This window comes from Epinephelus moara, chromosome 10 (genome assembly GCF_006386435.1).
Source record: "Epinephelus moara isolate mb chromosome 10, YSFRI_EMoa_1.0, whole genome shotgun sequence".
Classification (NCBI taxonomy): domain Eukaryota; kingdom Metazoa; phylum Chordata; class Actinopteri; order Perciformes; family Serranidae; genus Epinephelus; species Epinephelus moara.
In genome coordinates this window covers 22,049,339-22,072,392 of record NC_065515.1, presented here as the reverse complement: position 1 = coordinate 22,072,392, position 23,054 = coordinate 22,049,339, and the positions used below count along the sequence as shown (strand labels likewise).

General features: G+C 43.6%; 1 protein-coding gene across 1 annotated transcript in view; it reads left to right on the top strand.

Moving 5' to 3' along the window:
* ptprsa (protein tyrosine phosphatase receptor type Sa) overlaps positions 1 to 23,054 on the top strand; it is a 260,511-nt gene that overhangs the window by 41,057 nt on the left and 196,400 nt on the right. The window contains exon 2 of the mRNA XM_050053955.1: positions 12,547 to 12,634. The gene's annotated coding sequence lies outside the window, so the exon portion shown is untranslated. The remainder of the gene's footprint in view (positions 1 to 12,546; positions 12,635 to 23,054) is intronic.

Here is a 23,054-nt window from a genome sequence, read left to right as displayed (position 1 = left end):
TCGGGGCCCTGACTGCAAACACTTAGTTTTCAGCCGAGCCTGTGAAACAGACAAAAGACCTCTGCTCAAGGATCTCAAAGTAGCGTACGTGCCGGCGTGTATGGTACTAATAGGTCAGAGATATAGCCGGGAGAGGAGCTATGAAGTAATCAGTAAGATCTTAAAATCTGTTCTAAAACATACTGGGAGCCAGTGCAAAGAGACTGAAACAGGAGTGAGGTGATCACGTCTCTGGGTTCTGGATAAAAGCCTGACAGCTGAGTTCTATACAGTCTGGAGTCGATCAATAGATTTTTAATTCAGGCAAGAATAGAGGCTGTTGCAGTAATCCAGACCTGATGAGATGGAGGTGTGTAAAATGGTCTCTGTGTCTTTAAAAGCTTAGATAGAATGTATTTTTGAAATATTTATAAGAAAATGTAAGCTGCATGATTCTGTTTTCTGTCTCTGGGGACTTTAGGGACAATTGTGCAAGACCAACCCCAAACACAAAAAATCCCAGTTCATCTTGAAGCCGAGTCGAGCACCTCAACCCTCAATTTCTCCAAGACGTCTCATTTTCATGTGACTAAGTTGACTGTTTGAACTTTGCGAGCATGTCTGTGACTTTGAAGAGTAGGAGGGCGGACTGGTTGAAAATAAAACTGGCACATAGTTCAATCATCTCCAACTAGACGCTTTGAAGTTGGGTTTACATTTTAGGCTCGTGGTGTCGTGCAGGGTGATTCACATGGAGGGAGCGAGTCAGAGTTCGGTGTCTTGACACTTTGACATGACGTGTAGCTGCTGGTAGAAACACTGTTGTGCTATGAGATCAAGCCAGTGACCTTTTGGCTACGCAATATTCACTCTAGCATCAAGGCCACCCTGCTTCCTTTCCGGATGCAGGGCCCAGAGCAACAAACATCACTACTAAGTATTGCTGTGACACAACTCTGGTTGGATATCGCCCCTTGTAACCACATTGTTTCAAGTTACACTGGGCACCAACCTAAATGGGCTTAAATTTTTAATTTGCGCTGGAGAACAGAGATCACATCTTGGGAGGATAGCATATCTGTAATTTATTTAAGAACCCCACAGAGGGAGAGTTATTTTGGAGGCAGAGAGCTGGAAGGGAAGTATCCGTGTGGCATTTTTTGTTCAGCCCAAGGGGCTTGTAGGTAGACTCCACTCGGCATTGACCTTCTCAGCGATGTGGAGGAGCGCTGAGGATGAACATTCTATTTATGTTCCAATCCTCGGGTAAAAACTGTTGAGTGCAGGAACTATTTCTCTTCCATCCCGAAGAACAATGAAAGCGTTTGAATAATTGATTTGAAGTTTTGCTAAAACTCTGAATCCTTTTACATTTTACCAGAGAAAAGTGATTCACCAGCTCTGTCACCCCACAGCTTGTCTCATCTCGAATTCCTCTTCCGTTTGAAGGCGCACTTCTCTGAAGAGTGCAGTGAAGGGTGCTCAACTTCCCTTGGTCAAACACACGTCACCTCCGCTGGCGTGAAATAAAAGCTTTGTCGCTGTTAATTAAAGCAGGCCTGATTAGCGCTGACAGGTGTGGCAGGTGTTCTGTTTACTCAGGCAGCGGCCACAAACATGCATGCAACAATCTGCGGTAATTTATTAAAATCACCATCAAAGCTGCCACTTATCCACGGTGGTGGGGCGAGTGTGTACACCGCAGAAAGTGGGGTAAAAGGGGGGGGCGCCCATGGAGGCTGCTGGTGGTGGCACGCTATCATACAGTTCATCCTTAATGAGTGTGGATTAGCGGGGATGATCCGGGCTTTGCAAAACCCCTGGTCCAGAGCTGGTGGAGGTTGTGTGTGTGTGCGTGTGTGCGAGTGTGTGTAGTGATGGGAGGTGACATCATGACTCAAGCCAAAGTCCGTTTGGAAATCTTTCACAGAATTCTCCACAATGGCATATAACTGTAATAATACATTGGATGATTTAGAGTGCGTGTGTGTGTGTTTGTGTGTGTGTGGGTGTGTGTGTGTGTGTGTGTGTGTCTCCTCTTCCTGCCAATCACCATGCAGTACATCAGCCACCTCCTCCCTCGCAGATGAGCATAAGAGCTGATTAATATTTCTCCGCAGTGATTTATTCAGTCATTTAATTATTGGAGCTTTTGCCTGCGAGGGCATAACAAACATGTTTGTTACTCTTTATTTCTTCTTCTGATTTCTCAACATTGTATAAAAACGGCACATCTAGACTGAGGTAATGGGAATTAAAATGTGATGATTATTTCATGATTGGACAGCATGGTGTTCTCAGATGCTTTGTTGACAATGCTAACCCATTAATGCATGAATTTTTGAGTGTGCTGCTACTCGGGGCACACAGCTAGGAGAAGGTTCGGAGAAGGTTGCAACTTGTGACCGTCACATCGCTAGTTTGAATTTGCATGCTGGAAGTTCAGTCCAGGTCTGTGTGGAGGAGCATGTGAATGAGTAAAATTGCTCTCTCTCTTAGCAACTACTCATGAGCTTCTCTTGAACTTTGCAATTGAACCAGTGAAGCTTCTTAAAGGCCAACAGGTAGAAGTGTGTGTACTGAGACGTTGCTTGGGAGAAATGTGTGTAACCATGTGGGTATGCAGCAATCAGTGCAGACAATAGGACGCATCCTCTTTGAATTTCATCACTAAATGGATGAAACTAAAACTTTATATTGCAAGATTCCAAGCAGGAAGTTGCCATTTCAGAGAGGTCCCAAAGCTTCGGCTTCCATAAATAAAACAGCCATTGCCCTAGTTTTGGCCCCGAGGTCACATCGCTGACTTTTCAAACACCCCACGGTCTCAGTTTGATGACTGCCATCTCTCCCCAGCCCGCTGCTAATCCGGAGATTTGCAGCAGCCACATAAAGACATAACAATGATATGTTTGCCGTCAGAATGAAATATTGGTCATTGTCACCAAACAGCAAAGCAATTCTTCTACTCAACCCTACACCTCTCCTGTCACAAACACACAGTGCAAACACCACAGTGTACGAGATGAAAATCGCATAGTCAGGCAACAGTTTGAGAAGCAGCCATAAACATGTGGCCTGGGAGATGATTTATAATAATTAATCCGCTGTGTCCAGTCCCAACAGCCTCCCACTCTAACCCCCCACCAATCCACCACACAGACACACACACACACTCACACACACACACGCACACACACTCACAGCCTCCCCACCCCCTAGCCAGCCAGGCTTGGGAACACAGCTGTGACCAGCTCGGCGCCTTTCCAAACCAATGTCACCAACGTCCCTATCGAAGGACATCGAAGGGGATTTAGTCTGTCTATCTCTCCCTCTCCCTCTTAAACCCTCGCTCGCACCTTCACAATATACACGCGCTGTACTTTATCACGGCCATCATATCGTGAGCCATTAACATGAGGGCCTACAATAACATTATTTATGGAGGCGTTAATATTAATATCGACCTGTGTGCTGTCAGGCGAGCTGATTTACTGAGCGCTGGAATGCCGGGCTGTGTAGAGGTGGCAGGTGGACTAATTGAATATCAGTCACCGCATACAGCATGCCGATAGACACTCACTCACCATTGAACAAGAACACGCACAAATGTCCAATCTATAAGTGCAAAAAAGACCCTACACGCATGACCTCACTCCAAACGTAACTAAGCACTAAGAACTACCTTGTGTGTGCAGGTGTACATCAAACACCTCACAGACTTTTTAGTCAGTGTTGCATGGCAGTAATTATGACTGGGGCTCTGCTGCGAGCAGGTTAGTATAATGGACGCTTTTGCACTTATCTGCACAAAACAGGCCCCACTAATGAAACTTCAGTCAGAGTGGCTCATTGCTGGAGTGTTTCATCTGCTCTGAGAACGGTGGTGTGTTTGAGTGTGTGCAGGTTCTCTGACAGAGCACCGAGGTACAGGATTAGTTAGCGGCTGCCGAGAATAATGAGGTTGCAGGACAAAGGCACTCTGGTTGAGTGTGGAGTTTATTTTGAAGGCAACTCTTGCCAATTTCAGTGAAATCGAGGCATTTTGACAAAAAGGCTTTTCACACAGTATTTTACAGGAAACTAGTTGAAACAGGGTTCTCCGCGCATCCTCCAGCAGTGTCACAGCTGAATCAGGTGCTTCTCAGTTCGAGGACTGCAGACTTCCGAGGGAAAAGAGGGAGCAAATAGTATGTTGGGCACAGGGAAACAAAGATCTGTGTGGGTACATGAGACCCTAAAAATGAGGGTGTATCATGGGGAGCACCACCAGTTGGTCCAGGAGCTTCGCCTCCATGATGGTCATTTCCAGGCATATTTTAGGATGGGGACAGGGACAGTTTGACAACCTGCTGTCTGTCGTCGGGCCGTATAGCTATTGGTATCCAGCAGTCGCTACCACCACTTTCTCCTCCATTGTTTACCAACTGTTAACTTGTTGTGTCCACCACAGAAGGCCCGCCTCTCAAATCATCCAACTGGACAATGAGAAAAATAGATTACGCAAAAAGAGATGACATGGGAAGTTTTTTCAACTTGAGTTCAGAGCATTCAGAGCGCTTTTTGGCGTCGCAACACAAAGACCGTGAGCAAAACTTAATTTTCATTAAAAACAATTACAAAAAGCTGCCCTCAGCTGCTAAAACACTTTCTCTGTGATTGGAGACTAAGAGGGATTTTTAAACTTCCTGCCCTGGTTGCAGCACAAGGCGAAAGTTGTTTTTTTATAGTGCGGTATAAGACTCACTGCCTTAAAACTGGCTCTTTTACTGTGTTTTTTAGTTTATTGTTTTGTGCAGAAAAGATTGAGATAATGGTTTGATTACAGTGGTCTTAGATGGAGGTTTGCATGTTTAGCCTCCAGCCTTTACATTAAACCGAGTGAAATCAAATTGTTGAAAGTGACACAGAAATGTTGCCAGGTCTGGCCAAGTACTGCCGCATTCACATGGAATCAGGCAGACGGCAGGCGGCAGATGGGAGACATCTGCTGGACGGAACGGGAGAAATAAACAAGTGGTCCGACTGAACGGCATGACGGCAAAATGAGACACACGTGACTCGTGACACATGATTGTTGCTTTGGCAATGTTTTTGGGCTATAGAGAGCTTACGTTAGCCAGATAGCTCGCTAAGCTAATAAAGCAATTCATAACATTACGTTTCATATTACGTTCCTGGTATTCCACCCAGTTCTGCGCTAATCGCGTCCCATATGTACGCCTTCTTGGAAGCATCACGGTAGGCTTTTGGAGTTCAGCCATGTTTTCTTTTCTGTTTTGGAACTACGTCACATCAGGTTGAGTATTCCGTGGCCGGTGAACAGTAAAAGTTAAAATATTTTAACTTTGGACGGCATTGACGTCTACCGTTGCCGTGGACGGTATTCTCTGCCGGCCTCGCCAAAGTTTTACCATCCTTCTCTCATCCACTAACATGACATCCGGTTTGCCGTCTGCCGTGAATGCAGCATAAGATTGCTGTTGTGACTTTTATGTGAAACTGACCTTATTGAGACACGAGTCCAACATGTTAAATTGCTGTCAGATTGACATTGATTGACGGGGTGTATTTGTGAAACAGGCTTAACTGGAGGTTTAAATAAAGGGTGACCATAACCAAACACTTACTCTAACCTTTAATTGTAATTTCCCTTAATAAAACCGTTAGAAATCCCTTTAAAACGATTTTCAAGCTAGCTTGGTAGATACATAAAGGAATGGTACAAGCAAGACATGTAGCCGTTTGGTCAGTCTTTTGTGGGTCACAGTGTTGCCTGGAGTAGATTGGAACGCATTTGAATGACTAAAGGAGGTTATTATCCAATGAATGTCTCATTATTTCTTTGTCAGAGCCCAAAGGGGCCTCGACTGCCTCAGTGCCTTGCTAAATGGCATTGAATTGAAACAGTAATTTCCATGAGGTCGATTCTCCTTTTTTACATTTGCATTTTTCGGCATTTAGCCAATGCTCCAAACCAGAGCAGCTCACAGTGAGTGATCTAAGTAGAGACTCATTGGAGGAAACTGCATCAGGAGAGCACACACAGCTGTTGACAGGTGCACATTGTGACTGCTGAACGCATCTCACCTATGACATTTGTGTTTTGTGTTTCTTTTTAGTGGCATAGTAACTGCCACCTCGGCAGCCTTTTTTGTAAAACACATAGAAATTGTGCTTCAAAGAATAATACGCTTTCAGAATAAAAAGCTGCAAAGCCCAGTGCAGTGTATATGTACTGTAACAGGGTGGAGGTCAATTCATTATTGAATTCATTGAACTCAAAGTGCATCTCTCTTTGCACAGTGAAGGTCAGGAAGTGTACATTCCTGATGGACAAAAGAGGGCTTAGTGGTATGTCAGCAGAAGAATCTGCGAGCTATTTGTAGTGTGGCATGAACTAAACTAAAATTAATTTTATATTATGTGATCTTTATTATGAGCAAAGAAGCTTTAAAGGAAATCATTTGAGTTTCTCTGAATACATTTCTACACTTAAGTAAATGATGAAAGACTTTCAGATATACTAGAGTAGCTAAATGTAACTGTATGACATTGACATAAAACTGTGATATCATTCATACGCAAACTGTGTGAAAGCAATGGAAGTAGGTGTTCCACTTCCTCCTTAATGTTCTTCAGGAAGGAAGAGATGGTAAAGTTTCATGTCTGTATTAATTACAGAGACATTTAGTCCAGCATCCAGTGCGTTTAAGTCTTATTTTAGCCCCTTTTACACTGCCTCCTCAAGGCGGGAATTTCTCTATAAAGACATACTTTCTGAATTGAGCATCCGTAGACGACAGCAGTCATGCGTTGGTTCCTTTCGTAGTACAATTGACGGGGCGTGTCAGCCCCTGGCAGTAAACGGGAGGGCTAGGAGGTGAGCTTTACACCTCCCTGCTGCCAACATAGTGTAAAACTGAAAACTTAGAAGCTGCTGCTGGGTCTGGAGTGAATGTCTGTCAGATAACTTCACCACGGTGCAGGTGGCTTGACCGGAGTGTTTTGAGCTGGACTGGAGTGTGAAACAAGAGATTGGAGTATGTGCAGTCGATGTATTTGCTATTTGATTTGATAAAAATGTGCGACTGTGATTTGAGTGGACAATATCCCAAATGGTATCATTAGTCTTCTTGCTTGATTCAGTGTTTCCCCTACATTATATTGGGGGGGGGCACTGACCTGACATAGTTATTGTTCTGGTCAGTGTAAATAACCATGAACAGACTGAGCACAGTCAAACACACTGTTCACACAGCAGCGCAGCACGGCACTGTACAGCGGAGCGAGCCTGTGTTGCGTCGTTCAGGCATTGTCACGTAAATGACAAATTCCAGCACACCATAACACAACACAGCAGCATGTCAAGTGGGCCGAAACCAAGCAAAATTGCTCAGTTTTTCATTTGTTATTATATAGTTTGTTATGGAGTCTATGATTTCCCCGTGACACTTACAAATGTTTGCGTAACTGTGCTTGGATGTTGTTTTATGAGGCTCTGGTGGCTTTCAGTTGTCTCCTTGTCTTGAACGTTACTCGGCTCAGCTTTCTCTCGCATGCATGCTTCGTACTTTTCTCTGTTCAAGTGCTTGGTCGTGTTAACGCGGGACGTGGCGACTTTAACTTTTAAACTTTTACACAGCATGTCTTTCTGTTTAACGTCGCCGTGCCGGAATCCAAAGTATCGCCATGTAATAGATGTTGCGTTTTTTTCGCCACCAACTCAGCCTGTTCATGGTCGTGCTCATGCTCTTCTTCAACGTCTGTGTTGGTCACTGCTGCACGCCGGGTGGTCACCTGACCATACGTGCCGCACATACCTGGATAGCTTGTGGGCGTGATGTCAACAAACTCCACACACTACAGGAGAGGTAGTCACGTTCACAGGCACACACATTAACGTTTATTTGCATTAAATCGCAAATTGCAGCCTTTTATGCGGTTATGTAATCTCACAGCCAGACATCGCGATTGCGATTAGATTAATCGTGCAGCACTAATAGGAGCCCTACTGAGACTTGTGGACATGGGTGGTTGACGACATTTACATCAAGCTGTGAATTGCCCTTTAAATTTACAATTGCAGAATGACAGGTGTCAGGTGTGTGAAGTCTTAACGACATATTATGTTTGTGACCCACTTGAGGGAAATGTAAAAAAATAGCAGATAGCAGTTAGCAGCTAACTCAAAGAAGAAGAACAGCAGTCATAAATGTCAGCAAACTGGGAAAATAGTGAGGTCCACTTGCTCTTTACGCTGAGGAGAGAGCAACTGCCATATAACAGGGATGGTAAATTATTGTATATTATTTCTAAAGTGCTGCCAACACATGCTATATGTCCCATCAGTGCTCGTCACGACTCTCTTGCCTCCACGATGCCAGCATGCTGTCTAAAATCACACACTGAAACAGCATGAGGCTGCCGTTGTTTGGTTCTGTGTGAAAATGCATAGGTGGCATAAATAAGGGACTCAGCAGCGGCCCTATAGCATGATCCCTGTATAATGAGGCTTTTGTCCACCAAGGTTTTAAGGTACCCTTTTTCTGGAATAACTTGCTTTAATTTGTGCGATTTTTTTAAAGCGAAATAATTAAATTTGGATTCAAACTCTTATTGCATCTGAATTCATGAGTGTGTGCCATAGACAGCTGCCAAGAGCTCAGATTCTCTTATCAGTCACATATACAGACGCAGCATCTAAGCTCTATTGTTTGCTCATTTCCCTTGACTTCCCTCCCCTCTTCCTTCTCCTGATCATATTTCTCGACTTGTCATTTCCTCTCTATTCCACTCTCTCTTCCTCTTGGCTCTTTCTTTCGTCTCCTCCCCCATTATCTCCTCTCTTGTCTTTTCCTCTCTGCTCATCCTTAATTCCAAGTTTCTCCTCTCCTCTCCCCGCCTGTCTTCTCTTCTGTCTTTTCCCTTGGCTTGTGTTCACCTGTCGTTTCCTCGCTGCTTTCTTCTCGTTCAGCTTGTCCCTTCTTGACTCCTCCTCTCTCCCCTTGACTTATCTTCTCCTCCCCTGTCACTGTCTGCTCTCCTCTCTCTGTACTCGTCCTCCTCCCATCTCACACTTCTCCTCTCGTTTTTCTCCCTGACACATTCCTTGCTACTGAGTACCTCGACTTCACATTTCCCCTCCTTCCTTTCCGCTCACACCTTCTCTGTGCTCTCCACCCATTTCCTCTTCTTCACCTTTTCTCTTGTCATCCTCTCTGTTCTTCTCTCTTCTCCTTACTCTGGTGTAGATTGGATTATTAGTTGCCTCGGACACATAAGTCCTGTAATATCTGGAGAACAATAGAGAGTGCGGAGGTGAGTGGGTGAGGGTGAGGTGAGGACAGGAAAGGAAGACATCAGGTGCTACCATGACAACATTTTTTTTTTCATCCAAAGAGAAAAAAAATATTTTTACTTTTGTTACATCAAGGCAGAAACTGTGTTGACATTTCATCATCTGAGGTTGAAATGTGCAGTTTTTCACTTCTCCTCTAGCAGACCTGTTGACATTTGCACAGAGTATGTCAGCCTTGTGTTTTCTTACTTTGAGCTTTTATTTTTTCATGTATGCTCAGTGAGTGAAAGTTCCCGGTTCTTCTGTTCTCAATGTACCCTATGTGGTCACGTTGCTGGAGAGAAAATACATGGACCCATTTCTGAGCATGCATGTTTTCATTTCCCAATTTGCCATGCACCATGATGCTCGGCCATCTGTCTCAGCACGGTGACTAAACTCAATGCCAATATGTTGCAGGGTCATGAGAAAACAAACCGGAGCTGCTTTCCACATGAGTGGACGAAGCATAACTTAACCCCCGATCTGAACAGCATAGACGGAGGTTGAGCATCGCGCTCTTACCTGCGTGCTATTGTGAGGGCGCCGGGCTGGATTTCCACTATCTTAGATGTTGATTTAGGTTGAGTTTTAGCTTCCGTGCTGTTCGGCCAACCCTTCATTCCCCGCTTATTAATGGCGACTCGCCCAGCCAAGGGAGTGTCTCATGCGACGGAGGAAGCGGTAGTGCAACAGCGTGTGTGCAGTGAATAAATGCTGTACATTAAACAAATTCCCCCGCGCTCGTCTTGGCAGCCAGGCGTGTGGGAGGAGGGTGTATTGCAGAATCTGCCTCACTCCCTCTTTGCCTCACACACACGTGCATGCATGCTCATGTGTACATGTTTTTACAAAATCTTTTACACACTCCCTGGTATACTCACATTCATACCCTCACAAACACATGCAATGTTGTGAGCTTCCCAAGAATTACATTTGGCCCCATATGCTCTCTATAGCATGTTCCAAAGCCCATGTTGTAACACACACCCACACACGTACACATCCACTGCCTGCACTCCCTTGTGCTGCAGTTAGTGTATCAGGGGATCCTTCTGCAACCAGCCTGTTAGTTGACACTGATTGGCCAGCAAGGGCAGACCTGACCCCAGTGGCCTGTCAGAATAAAGGATCATGTTGACCATCAGCCGTCGAGGTAATAATGCCCATAGAGGATGCTGGGAGACTGTCTACAAGCAGCGTGCAGTTCATGAGCCAAAGACGAAGGGGGAGGAGGAGAGAAGTCAATAACATCAGGCTGAGGACAGATAGGAGTCTGTAGAAATGTGTTGTCTTTTCTGCTGCCAAACATTTCCTTTTTTCATCCTACAACACAGCACAAAGTTCCCGCAATCACGTCAATATCTGTCGGACTTTTTGAGAAACTAGCACTTTAATTCCATAAATGTTTAATACTATATTTTTTTAAATTTAATCTGCAAGTGGAAGTTCAATTTCAGCGTCACACCCAGATGATGTAAAAATCCAGATTTTAGTTGCTTAAAGCAGCAGAGCGCTCGACAGTAGCAGCAGTCAGCATAATTCAAGAATCAAAGCATGAAAACATACAGTGAATCAAAGATACGTGGTTAATGATATCATAGCATGAGCATTGCATTTGTACTTGGCATGAATTATGTGTTCTCATTACTTGTACGCTATCTGCATAGTGATTCGATCTCAGTATGCAGAGCTTGCATGAATATTGTATTATCAACTCCCTTGTTCAACATAAAGCTAAAGAAGCAGTGTGTGGGATTCATAGGATTTAGCGGCATCTAGTGGTGAAGATTCCAGATTGCAACCAGCTGAAACTTCTCCTGTGGGCCAAGCTTGAACTCCTGCTTAGGATTCACTCAGTGGTCATTGTTCAAGAGGTTTTTAGTGGGAGCAGAATCAACTGCAGAAGTCTCTTTCCCTATGAAACAAACGCACCCGGTGATTAAAACCAGTTTCATCTTACAAATCAGTGTTTCTCCGATGCTGTTTTGCTAGCCTGGCACCTGCTAATGTGCACCTGCTTATGTCTGATAACTGATTCTGATCCAGATGTGCAGCTGAACTATTTGCAGAGGTCTCCACCTTTACATAACAAACAGATCCGGTGATTTAAACCAGTAAAAACTCAGAAAACATGAATGGCTAGTCCATTTTAAGCTACCGTAGAAACATGGAGGCTCATTCTAAGGTAATAAATACACTTTAATTTTTACTTTCAGGTAATAATACGCTAAAGAAAAACAAACTTATTATATTATACTCCATATCTGCCAATATATTGCCCTTAATCCTACACACTGGACCTTTAAAGTCAAAACAGTTATTTTAATAACCCTACCACAACAAGCCATGTAGCTCATTTGGGGAAACTCTCCTATAGGAGCATCAGTGTCCATATGAATCGATCATGCCCCTGTCGTGCATTCCACCAATCATATTCATATCGTTATCTAGGAGGAGACTCTGGGCACAGGGTAATGATGAGCTCCTCTGACCTTTCACTGGAGATAACCTTCCTCAGCTGCTCAGTGGAAGCTCCTTAGGCTGGACTCCTGGCCGCCCACAGCTGCAGACCTGACCGAGAATATTCACTGAATATTGAGTGAGGCTACGGTGCAGCAGACATGGTCTCCAGATGCATAGAAACTCGCACCGGCACATGTATTATTACATGTATAAACATTGAAATATGAGTCGATATACAGCATGCACTCACATTGAAGTAGCTGAAATTACAGAATAACTACAGAAAAACAAATTCACATTCAATCATGGATACATCTCTCCATATGCGCAAATTGCTATAGAAACTGTAAACTTATGGATCTGTGCATGCAGGACATGAGTGTATATCCGAAGACGCATCAAACCCGATCATTCACACACCCGCACACATACACACCCACAGATTTGGACCAGGCTCATTAGAGATGTGAAGGAGAAAATGATCAAAAAAAAGTCAGGAGGGATTTCATGCAGATTCGCACTCCACCGCTCTCAGGCAATCAGCGGCAAGCCTCCTCCTCGCCCGAGAACTGTCGTCCTGCGGTCACAAAGGGCAAGGAGGAGAGCGAGAGAGAGAAACTCATCTCGGGTTTGTCGAATTCCCCCACCTACCACTTGAGGAGGCAGTTCATTTAGTAGTCCCTTTCATTAATGTTTCTCTTTCATTTTCCCCCCTCTTTCTCTTTTTCTCCCTCTCCCCCGTTTTTCTAACTACTTTAAAGGTGCAAGTGAGCGAGTAACAAGAAGAAGAAGAAGCCGCTGGAGCAGCTGAAGATATGAAGCTAAAGAGGTTTTGAAAACAACCCAGTGGTAAGTGGGCCCCCTAATTTTTTTCTTTTTCTTTTTCACAGTGCTCCGCCATATTAGGAGACTAATTTTGTTCTCCAGAAGGAGTTTCACGCCTTGCATAAAAACTGATTTTACACTGTGGGGCACAAATATGTACTTTTCATAATCCTCAGGTTTGTCTGATTTTCATTGCTCTCTCCTTCCTTCCGTCTTCTACCTCTCCATCTTTCTATGTCCGTCTTTGGTTACAGATTACAGATATTTTCTCTCCGTGTCCTTCTTGTGTTTCACACCACTGCAGATGGCACTTATTGTCTGAAGCAACCATACTTGTATATTGCTGACTGAATTTTGCAGTGACTCTTTTCATTTGAATATGCGGCAGTCTTTCTATGTTAAAATACCTGTTTGTAATTCACAAAGTGAATCAAGAGGCTCCAGATAACTCCCATTTGTCTAATGAATAATTTTTTGCTGTCACTAATGGACTCTCATTCAGTCCGCAGGAAGCAATCAATCAAACCAGTAGAGAAAAATACCCAAAGAAAGCTGGACACATCCAACATTAGATTCCTCTGCTTAGTCACCGCATTGAATTCACACTGTATGCTCTGTACATTTTGTGTTCACTCAAGCAACTTTGGGTAAAGATGTCTACAGAACACTGCAGAAGTTTATTGAAGTTTGCTTGAAAAGTGACGCTGCAAGAACAGTGTCCTTATTTTCCCTTCCTAATGATCACCATAACGTGACACACCGTAAACTGTCATCTTCCTCCACGTATTTCCGTTCTCCCCGGTGCTGAACCCATCCATCCATATTGACAGCTGAGCTGAGGCAGAGAGAGAGAGAGCTATCATCTACCTGTCACAGCATGCTGACACTGAGGAGCTCCTCCTGTACTCCCGCAATTCTTTCACTCGGCAAACTGCATTGGTGGCTCTCAAACCTGGGTGCTATCACACATCAGTTTAGAGGCATAATGTACCCCACCCCAGTCGCTCGACTGTTTCCAACTTCATTCATATTCACTCCTCTGCACGCTGGTGCATACCACTAAGTGCAGAATTCATTTTTAAAAGGTTCCCACACATACTCTCTTTGAAATTTATTAACTAATTATTTTTGCACTGTATGAAGCGTTAGGCGTCCCCTTGAGATTAGAAGCTTTGTAAAATAACATCCTAGGCCTCCTCTAATTGAAATCAACTCCTGCTTTTAATTCTACTTGTATCATTTGTTTATTTATTTAACTTTTTATTTTACCACATTAGTCTCTTGAGATTAAAATCTGTCATTCGGGGAATTCCTGGACAACGTGACAGCACATTTAGTTTATACAAGACAAAACACACACAAAGAGAGTAGAAAAAAGTAGTATAGCAAGACAAATTGAAAATGTCATAGTCTGCACATTGTTCATCGTTCATATTCTTGTATTCAATCTATCACTCATTTAAATCACTCACATCACACGTCAGCTGGCCTCATCTCCAAAATTAGACGGGAGAAACATATAACAAACACCTTATTCTTATATTTTTTTTCAGTAAACAACAAACTAGTCATCAATTTTGGAATGACCCCCACTGTTTAATTTTATCAAGTCTAAATGTAATGTCTCGGTTGTCCTCATCGCTACAGCTCCAGTCCAGTGGATAGTTTCATTTCGATCTGAAATATCTACTGTAGTTGCCTCCGCTGCCATTACATACACTGCACACCCCATCCTCATTTCCATATCATAACTTGATTATTAGTGCTGCTGGCAGAGCGGTAGACATGGAGAAACTGTGGATGAGTGTGAGCTAATAGGTGTCAGAGCAGATGCAGGCCCAGACATCCCCTCTCGGCGTGCAGGGGGCGGCCTGTTTCTCATCACCTCGCCGCCGGAGGCCGCCAGCCTGATATTAACAGCTGTATTTGGCATATTGAGCCGCGATGATACGGAGGCCCTCGGTGACCTGCGTCGTTTGACTGCTGGAACGGTGGAGAGGCGAGATAGCACATCTGGACCCCCCACCACGGGCTCAACAAGCTGGAAACTTAAAGAGCACAGTGGTGGGTTTTTACTGCCCGGCTGTGTGTCATTTACACACCAGCAAAGGAATTTCAGAGAAATTTTCAAGGGCTGTCATTTTAAAAGCTGCTCTCTGTAAACCAGTTTGATTAATATCTTAATGATTTATTCGTCTGCATCCCTGTTTCCACAGACAGCCTCGCATTCTTTGTGTCTTGAGATGCTCTCCTGAGCAGATGTCATTAAAATGTTGATGAGCTGGTCTCGTAGATGTCAGACAGCACCTATCTCAGGTCATGATGGCAATTTTCTCGGTTTAAAATCAAGTAAAGTTTCTTGTCATGTTCATTACAAAGTACAGAGGTGCCTTCCAGGGCGATAAAATGCTTGTGCTCTTGCTTCACTTCTGGATACTTTACCACCCAACCAACAATATAAATATGTAGCACGTATTAAAAAACTTAACGGTAAAGGGATTGCACGTCGAAAAGCATAATAAAAGTATATGCTATGTAATAACCAATAAACATTTTTTATTAAAAAGAGAAAAGTGAAATCATTACACATAAAGGAATAAGGACATTGCACATTAAGAAGCCAGTTATGCTGGCGATGGCATTACACCCACACTGCACATTAAAATAAGATGGGTGCTTGCTTTACATATTGATGAGTCTGATTGCCTACAGATGAAACACGTGTTCACATGCCTTAAAAATGTGATCAGTTCCTGACTATTATTCTTAAAACCAGGACAACCGTTTTGTTGAGCTGCTTCAAGTCTTGTGCCAACCACCACCATGCTTACAGAGCAGGTGGCCAGCAGGTGTAATTTTCAAGTTTTATTTTGCCTAACACCAAGATGTAAACTTCTAGAGGGGAAAAACATCTGATTGGACAAAATGTCATCGACTATGGTGTTTGTTTGATGATGTTTGAAGTTATTTATCCCTGCTAGTGAGACGAGTGTTTGTTCTAAGGATGGCAATTCAGGTCAGCTGATAGATTTCAGCTCAGAGCTCAGTTTTTTGGTGCATTACATTTCAGTCTGATTGAGTTAGAGTTAAAACATGGCCTCTAGGGGCCACTAGTGGGGCCTGTGGATGCTTTCTTGTTTTGAAATTGCACAGTAAAGTTTGGATTTTTGGATATTTGTTTGCCACTAGTGTTACTTTTTGAGATCTACCTCAGTTCAGTGCTTACCTGTTATTACAATGCCGCAGTTGTTGCTGATTCAGGTGCCTCCCTCTGCAGGATTGGGGAGGGAGGGTTGGGTCTCTGAGTGTACTTGGCCAAATCCCTACGGCCTTTGCACCTGAATGCACAGGCAGCAGCAACTGTTGGCTGAGCTTTAAAGACAGTTTCGAAGGAAAAGAGAGCAGCAGCTTTTAAGTGGCTCCTAGGATGTTAGCAGCACAATTAAACAAAGCTCTGCTAATCTTTACAGCTGGCGTCAAGAGGCACTGTGTTCTCGCAGTGCCGGCGTTATCCGTAGCATGGCACCGGGAGTCTGACAGGCTGGATAATGTGCCCTGCGAGCTGCCACCACCCTCATCACAGCGGTGCCTTCGCTGCACACGTACTGTACTCGCAACAACCCCTAATATACATCATAAAGAGAGAAGACAAAAAAACACAGCAATGAATTAGCATTATTCAATTATATACGCTCCACTTGTTTGTAGCGGCATTTAAAGAAATGTAAATTGACCTCAAGTTTGGAGGTAATGAATTTGATTATGCCAGCGCATGTAATTTCATGGCATTTGGGAATGAAAGATGTGTTGCTTATTACACTTTCCTCACAGTGATGGTGGAGAACTATGCAGCGTGATGCATTTAAAGGTCCCCTTTCTGTTTTATGTCTTGTATCATAATGACAGAATTTTCCATTTTGTTTCTTTGGAACTTGGAACACATCCAAGCTTAAATTATGTCATTACTTGTTAGGTGCAGCTCAACCATCAATTCTGAAAACCTGTTACAGGTTGGAGTTCTAACTCATCTTTACAGGGCATTTAATACTAGCTGGAGGGCTTTGGCTGACCCTACAGACACTCCAAACTTAACACTTATGCCCTCGAGTAGTTAGCAAACTATTCTGCTAAACTTTGGGGAAGCTGATGGATGAAAATAAACAACCTGCTGATGTGTCCTAATATGAAAGACTTGGATAGATATTTTTAGGGTGGGGTGGGGAGATGCTATCTTAGGTCTATTAATGCAGTCATTGCTGTGTTGCCCCAGGCCGTAGGGCCTAATCCAGAGGAGTGAGAGTGAATGGGACTGTGGCTCGGGCTTGCCAGACCTACTTAGGTTCTGGTTGAGAGCACAGTGCTGTGTGGGCGAATCTATTCTGTCCTGGGCAGGGCACAGCATAAACATTGCCCAGGGAACGCAGGCAGGCAAGCAGGCAGGCATGCAGGCAGTCAAGCGGACAAGAGCAAAACTATAAGGATGGTTGCCTTTAATTTCCTTTCCACTGACTCCCCTCAACTGTCCAGAGCCTGAGAGCAAGAGAGGGTAAAAAGGGAACAGAGTGTGTATGTGTGTGGAAATTACCTGTAGAAGCTATCTTTTTTTCCAAGGCTTCACCAAAGTATGTGCTGTTATCCACCCTGCTCTCTTTCTCACACACATACACTCCATCACACTCTTTCACAGCGAATCTGCCCCAATCCATCCAGCTGACGACCGTGAAGCAATGACTTGCTGGCTCTCTTACTGTCTTTAAGTGATCTGCGTTTGCTCCATGGCACTCTGGCGCTCTGACCTTCTGACCCTGCGTGTAAACAGAGCACCGCCGCTCCCCCCGTTCACTATCCCCGCCGCCACCATCCCCCACCCTTCACTACCAAATAAGGAAGACGGAGCCGCTGAGAGCCAGCAAGTCGGTCAGCCAACCCACTGAGGAGGCCATTAGTGAGCCAGCAAGCCAGCGGAGAGGTTGGTAGAAAACCACCTCTGGCATCACTCATCACTCCTGGCCTCTCTGGCCTCACCCGCCTCTCCGCGGTGCAGAAACACACACACGCACACGTACTCGCGCCGTGTGCACAAACACTCACTGAAAGGCGCACTTACATCTGCGCACACAGCGGCGCGCGCACAGTGACCCGAAAGCGTTAAAGGCACTCAAATGCACATACATACAGAACATGGTATACAATGACACACATTGAAAAGCACACGGGCTTCAACATGCACGCGTTTATGCACACGCAGCACGTTAAGAATCACTCAGAGGCACATGTACATACAAAAGGCATATTCACGGGACGCTACGCGTACAAACATGTACACAGAGTAATGACATACTATTCCGTTAAAACACCCCTGCACGCAGCATAAATTATACACTGGGTTGTTTCAGCAAAGCTTCTGAACAATCAAGGATGTGTTTCTAACTTTGCTGAAAGATGGATTTATATGGTGATGTACCATTACAGACACATCACTCAGTAAAAGTGCTTATTAGCAAAAGGCAACACAGGAAACATTGAGCATAATAAGGCAATAAGACTTTAATATGTCTCTTAGCAGAAATTATATGTTTACATCAACGCCTCTGATATCTGAGCTTTTTGTTTTGCTTTTTCAAACATCATAGAAATTATAGAAAAAATCAGCATTAAGATATAAAAACAGGCAAATGAAATTATCTTTAATAATGTTTTGAAGCAAAGCATGCGTCTGGGATACATTTTTTTTTACTGGAAAATCAAATAATAAATCATTTAAAAGTCAAATATCAAGCAGACTCATCTGTTGACAGTAGCCGTAGTCATGGCCGAACATAACCGTCAAGTATTGACGTGGCTATCTGATATACAGTGTGTAATAAAAGGCAAATACCGGTCCGACCCTACACATGATACACACCAGTGGAGAACATATGAATCCTTCACTCGTTTACAGTGCCCACAGTTAAACTAACTGTCTGCTCAGTCCAGTAATGCCAACTTGGAAATTGAAATGTACTGCAGCAGCGGGCAGCATATAAAACAACACTTGTCAGTTTAACAGGATTCACAGGACACACAGTTAAACACGGTAATACAAAACACTCCCTCCCCGTCTGTGTTTTTGTCTCCCTCCGTCCCCGCTCTTTCTTCTGAAATTCTTTGGTTTATTTAGCTGCACTCTTTCACCCGCCTCCAAATGTCAGCTGAGTTCAACAGAGCTGGAGGGAAAACACTTTCAGAGAGAAAGTCATATTGAGAGTGAGCCGGTTAAAAGAAATCCAGGAGAAAGGGAGGCAGGAGTAAGTGAGTGTTTGGTAACACAAAAGTCCTCCATGAGGGTTATACAGACTCTCATGCATTATACCAGCAGATAACACTCTATAATTTAGGCGTTTATCTGATGTCTTCTCCACAAAGGCTATTGTTAGATTTGTTAAGTGGGACTCTTATCATGCAATCATGCCAGGATGCATTTAATGACAGGCTGGATGCGCAAAAAATGGGTTTGTGCTCACATTGCTCCGAGGAGTGAGCAAGTCAAAACACAATACTGGGGAGCAGCAGCACCGAAAATGGACCCAAATTTAGAAAATTAACACAAGTCACAGACGCTGCACTGCTTTTGTTATAAGTTACTGTGAGGTTTTCGGGAAGAAATTAAAGAAAGAAAACAGGAAAAGACTCCACCTAAGGTCAGCATTGAGCTGCAATGAAACCTGCCCATGTATATATATTTTTTTTGATTGATGTAAATTAGAAATTAAAGACAAAGTGTGAGGATGTCCTGTTGTTAGAAGATTAGATCTGATGTCCTTTTGTATTGACATGACACTCAGCAAAACACCTGACCTCTAATGAAACACATAAATGCACCACGTCCAACATGGCATCCAAAGAGCTCAAAAATTCCTGGAAATGCGGAGCGAGCAAACAGATTTATTCTGTACCCAGCAGCATGTAATTCATTGCATTCCCATCCCTGCCCCTCCCAGTACACCCACCGAGCTCCCATCTCCATTCTCAAACTCCTGTCTATCGCCGTGCTCACTTGTGTATCAAGGTAATGAATTCATAATCTCTCTCAAGCTCTTTGTAGATCTCTATCGTGGTGGGAGATAAGAGGGAGCATCGTTGCACTCTAATAGCCGTCAGTCTGCCTGTGTTCCTGCCTGCTGTGTGTGTGTGTGTGTGTGTGTGTGTGTTTGTGTGTTTATGTGTGTACAGTATGTATGTGTGTTAAGCAAATTACCCATCACCACAAACCCCAGCGCACCATCCTCCATTTTGGCTTCCAGGGAGAATATTCTAGCCCAGAGCACAATCACTTATCAGCTAACTGTTGAGGTTGCATGTCCACCGAAGGCGGACATGCGTACTGCTCTTCTCTCTGAGATGGGTGAGCACTGAGCGCCAGACCACTTTCTCTCTTGTCGGCACTGAAACGCCACATAGTACTTTCCCAACTTAGCTGACAAAACACTCAAACACAGGGAGAATAAATATCCGAGAGGGCGAGGCAGGCTCAGAGTAACTAAACTTGCGACTGGGGGTGGCTCTCGAGGGCCGCCGACTGCCGCGTGCGTGTGTTTTTAATTGTGTTTTTGGTGGGGTGATGAAATGTCCTCCATTTGAGCGCGAGCTGGCAGTAAGTGGGCTGTCGCCTCCAGGGACAGAGTGAGCGATGGCCCGCTACTATCGGAGGTGATTGTGCCTCAACCCCTAGGGGTGACAGATGAACAGAGGGGAGCAGGGAGACAATAAGGAAAGAAGCAACATTCTTTTTTTAACAACCTCACATGGAGTTAAAAACAGGGCAGGGGGCGAGAAAGAACTGTATGCAGGCATGTAAATCAGGACGAGATAAACTTTGTCAGCGTTAACGAGTTTGTAATACTCCGCTCTTTTGGTTTTGAGTTGAGCACCTCTGTGTATAGAAGTAAGCAGTCATATATCGAAGGGGAAATATGCCTAAACTTAACTTACTTATCTTTTTGTCAACAAAATACAGTTTGCTGACCTATTAATAGTGGCATAAATCTTTTTGATGGAGATGTATGGTATATGATAGAGCAAATTCTATATGTTTGAGGCCTTTTTAAAGGTACACTATGCAGGAACTATTGATTACTGTTTGTGAACACAACATTGAAACTCGGCCCCTTCGCTCCAGACTGCTTGTGCGTATACTGCAAATTACTGTACTATTAAAAAAAAATAGATAAATAAATGAATTAATGAATTGAAAATTAGCAAGCTAACTCAGCCTCACTCTTCATCTCAATTCTCTCCTTCAGTGCTCGTCAACCCCAGATTCGCTCTTGGTTCATAACAATCTTTGTCGCAGCGTCTGTGATATTTGTAGCTTTCTCTTGCTCATTTGCCACTTATAATCTAACACCTGGTTGCTACCTTTTCATGAAGTCGCACACTCGCCTATGCACTGTTATTGGCTGAGGGCTACGTCCACAAAACATCTCAAACACTGCAAAAAAATAAGAAAATCTCAGATAAATGCAGATAAATACATGGCTACCAGCTTTCAGAGGGTCATGAGTGAAGACTGAGGTCCTGTCTACACATATACAAATATTTGTGTAAATGGATCTTTTCCTCAATGCTTTGGTGAGGTTTAGATCACTAAAACAGATTTTTGAAACACTTTCTAAGGTGCTGATTTTTCAGAACTCCTATTACTGTGTATCCATGTGGACATGTTAAACGGACTCTTTGGGAAACAGTGTCGTCATCTCCTTGATTTGCGCATGCCTATTGTTTGGGTAATGAGCATGAGCCTGAAGCAATAACATCAATGGCAGACAACCGGTTTGTTCATGTTTTAGTAGCACTGCTTGGTCTAAAGACAACTGTACATGAAAAGTTAATGCTGCTGCAACACTTCATGGATGAACAGAGGGATGTGCTACAAACAGTATTACTTGCTCCACCTCAGCGTCTGCGGTATAAAGTCCACCAGAAATGATGCTTTTGGATCATCAGGCCAAGTCAGACCAATAGATGGTGGAACAATGTCGTGTATGGGATTGTTGTGGATGAGAAAAACTTTTGCATGTCCAGAGCATCACTTGTACATTTGAATGAGTTCCCATGTCCTTATATAGAGGGGGAATCAACTGTGATGAGATATCCAGTATGTGTTGGATAGTGTTTGGAGGCGTTTTTGCATTCTAGTGTGCAGTGTGTGGAGGATGTGTGGATATTAACAGAGGGAAAAAATATCCATTATAAAAAATATCTGTCTATGTGTCAAGATCTAGACTTATAGACTATGATTCTATACATTACTTTATAAGGAAAATCCTGCATAGTAGACCTTTAAGGTGGAAAAGCAAAAACAAATGGTCTTCAAATAGTGGAGCTAATGCATTTTTTAAGATTTTTAAAAAAAAAAATTTATCACCAACTGAGCACAGTTATTGTTTCAAATATATATATATATATTTTTTAATATGAGGAAAGTCACACCAGTGGAGCCACATTCTCAATAAGTTATAATTGGTGTATTCATAAGAATTATAGATGCTGTGTGCAACATTGTATTGCAGTCTTTAATCTATTCGTCTTTGGCCAGTCATGTCATGTTCATGTTGACTTTCATGACACTTTTCATGTCCTTTAAAATCAGGTAAAATAACTTTGTTGCATACATGATATAGAAGCAAGTGTGTATAATTTGAGAAGCAGCACATTCGTCTCCCCTGAAATGCTTTTTTCTTGCACGCCGGTGTTTTCTGTTTGAGAACAGTGATAAGCAGACATCATGGTGGGGATCACCTTCACTTGGAGGCATAACAGCAGACAGAAGGAGGCCAGTAGTTTCAACAGCGTTCACTGGTTGTTTGGAGCATCTTCACACAGTACATGCTGTTACATTATTCGGTTACAAGACGCAAACGATTAAGCGCTTTCCCCCGAGCACTCGCCACATCTTCCGCTCTCTGAATTTACATGGCGTTTATGAACACTCACAAGGAAAACAAAAAAATGGAGAGGGAGAGCAGGGGGGAAGAGAGCTCCTAGTGTGGAGGAGTCTCATTATTCCGTTATGGATTGCACATGTCAGGCGGTAAGTGCTCTTTTTATCCTTCTAAAGCACTAGCCTCGGCCACTGAGCGCATTTCCCTACCCGAGTGAAATTTACCATGTTAAGGCTCATGCCACCAGGGGAATGGCGGTGAGAGCTCTGGGTTGCCGCTAAGATTTACCGGCCTGATTAAATAAGGGGCTGTAGTGTGAATAAGAGGCCAAGGGAGAAATCTACGTAACATAAACGCATGTTTTTTACTCACCAGTTAAATTGATTAGAGCTCCTCCACCCTACCCTCACACCCCTCTACACCTCTTTATGGTGTGTTACATGTCACACTGGGTTTTAAACAAAGAGCAGAGAGAGGGCAGTGGAGGATTGCTTGTGGCTCAGGATGGCTTCCTGCCAACA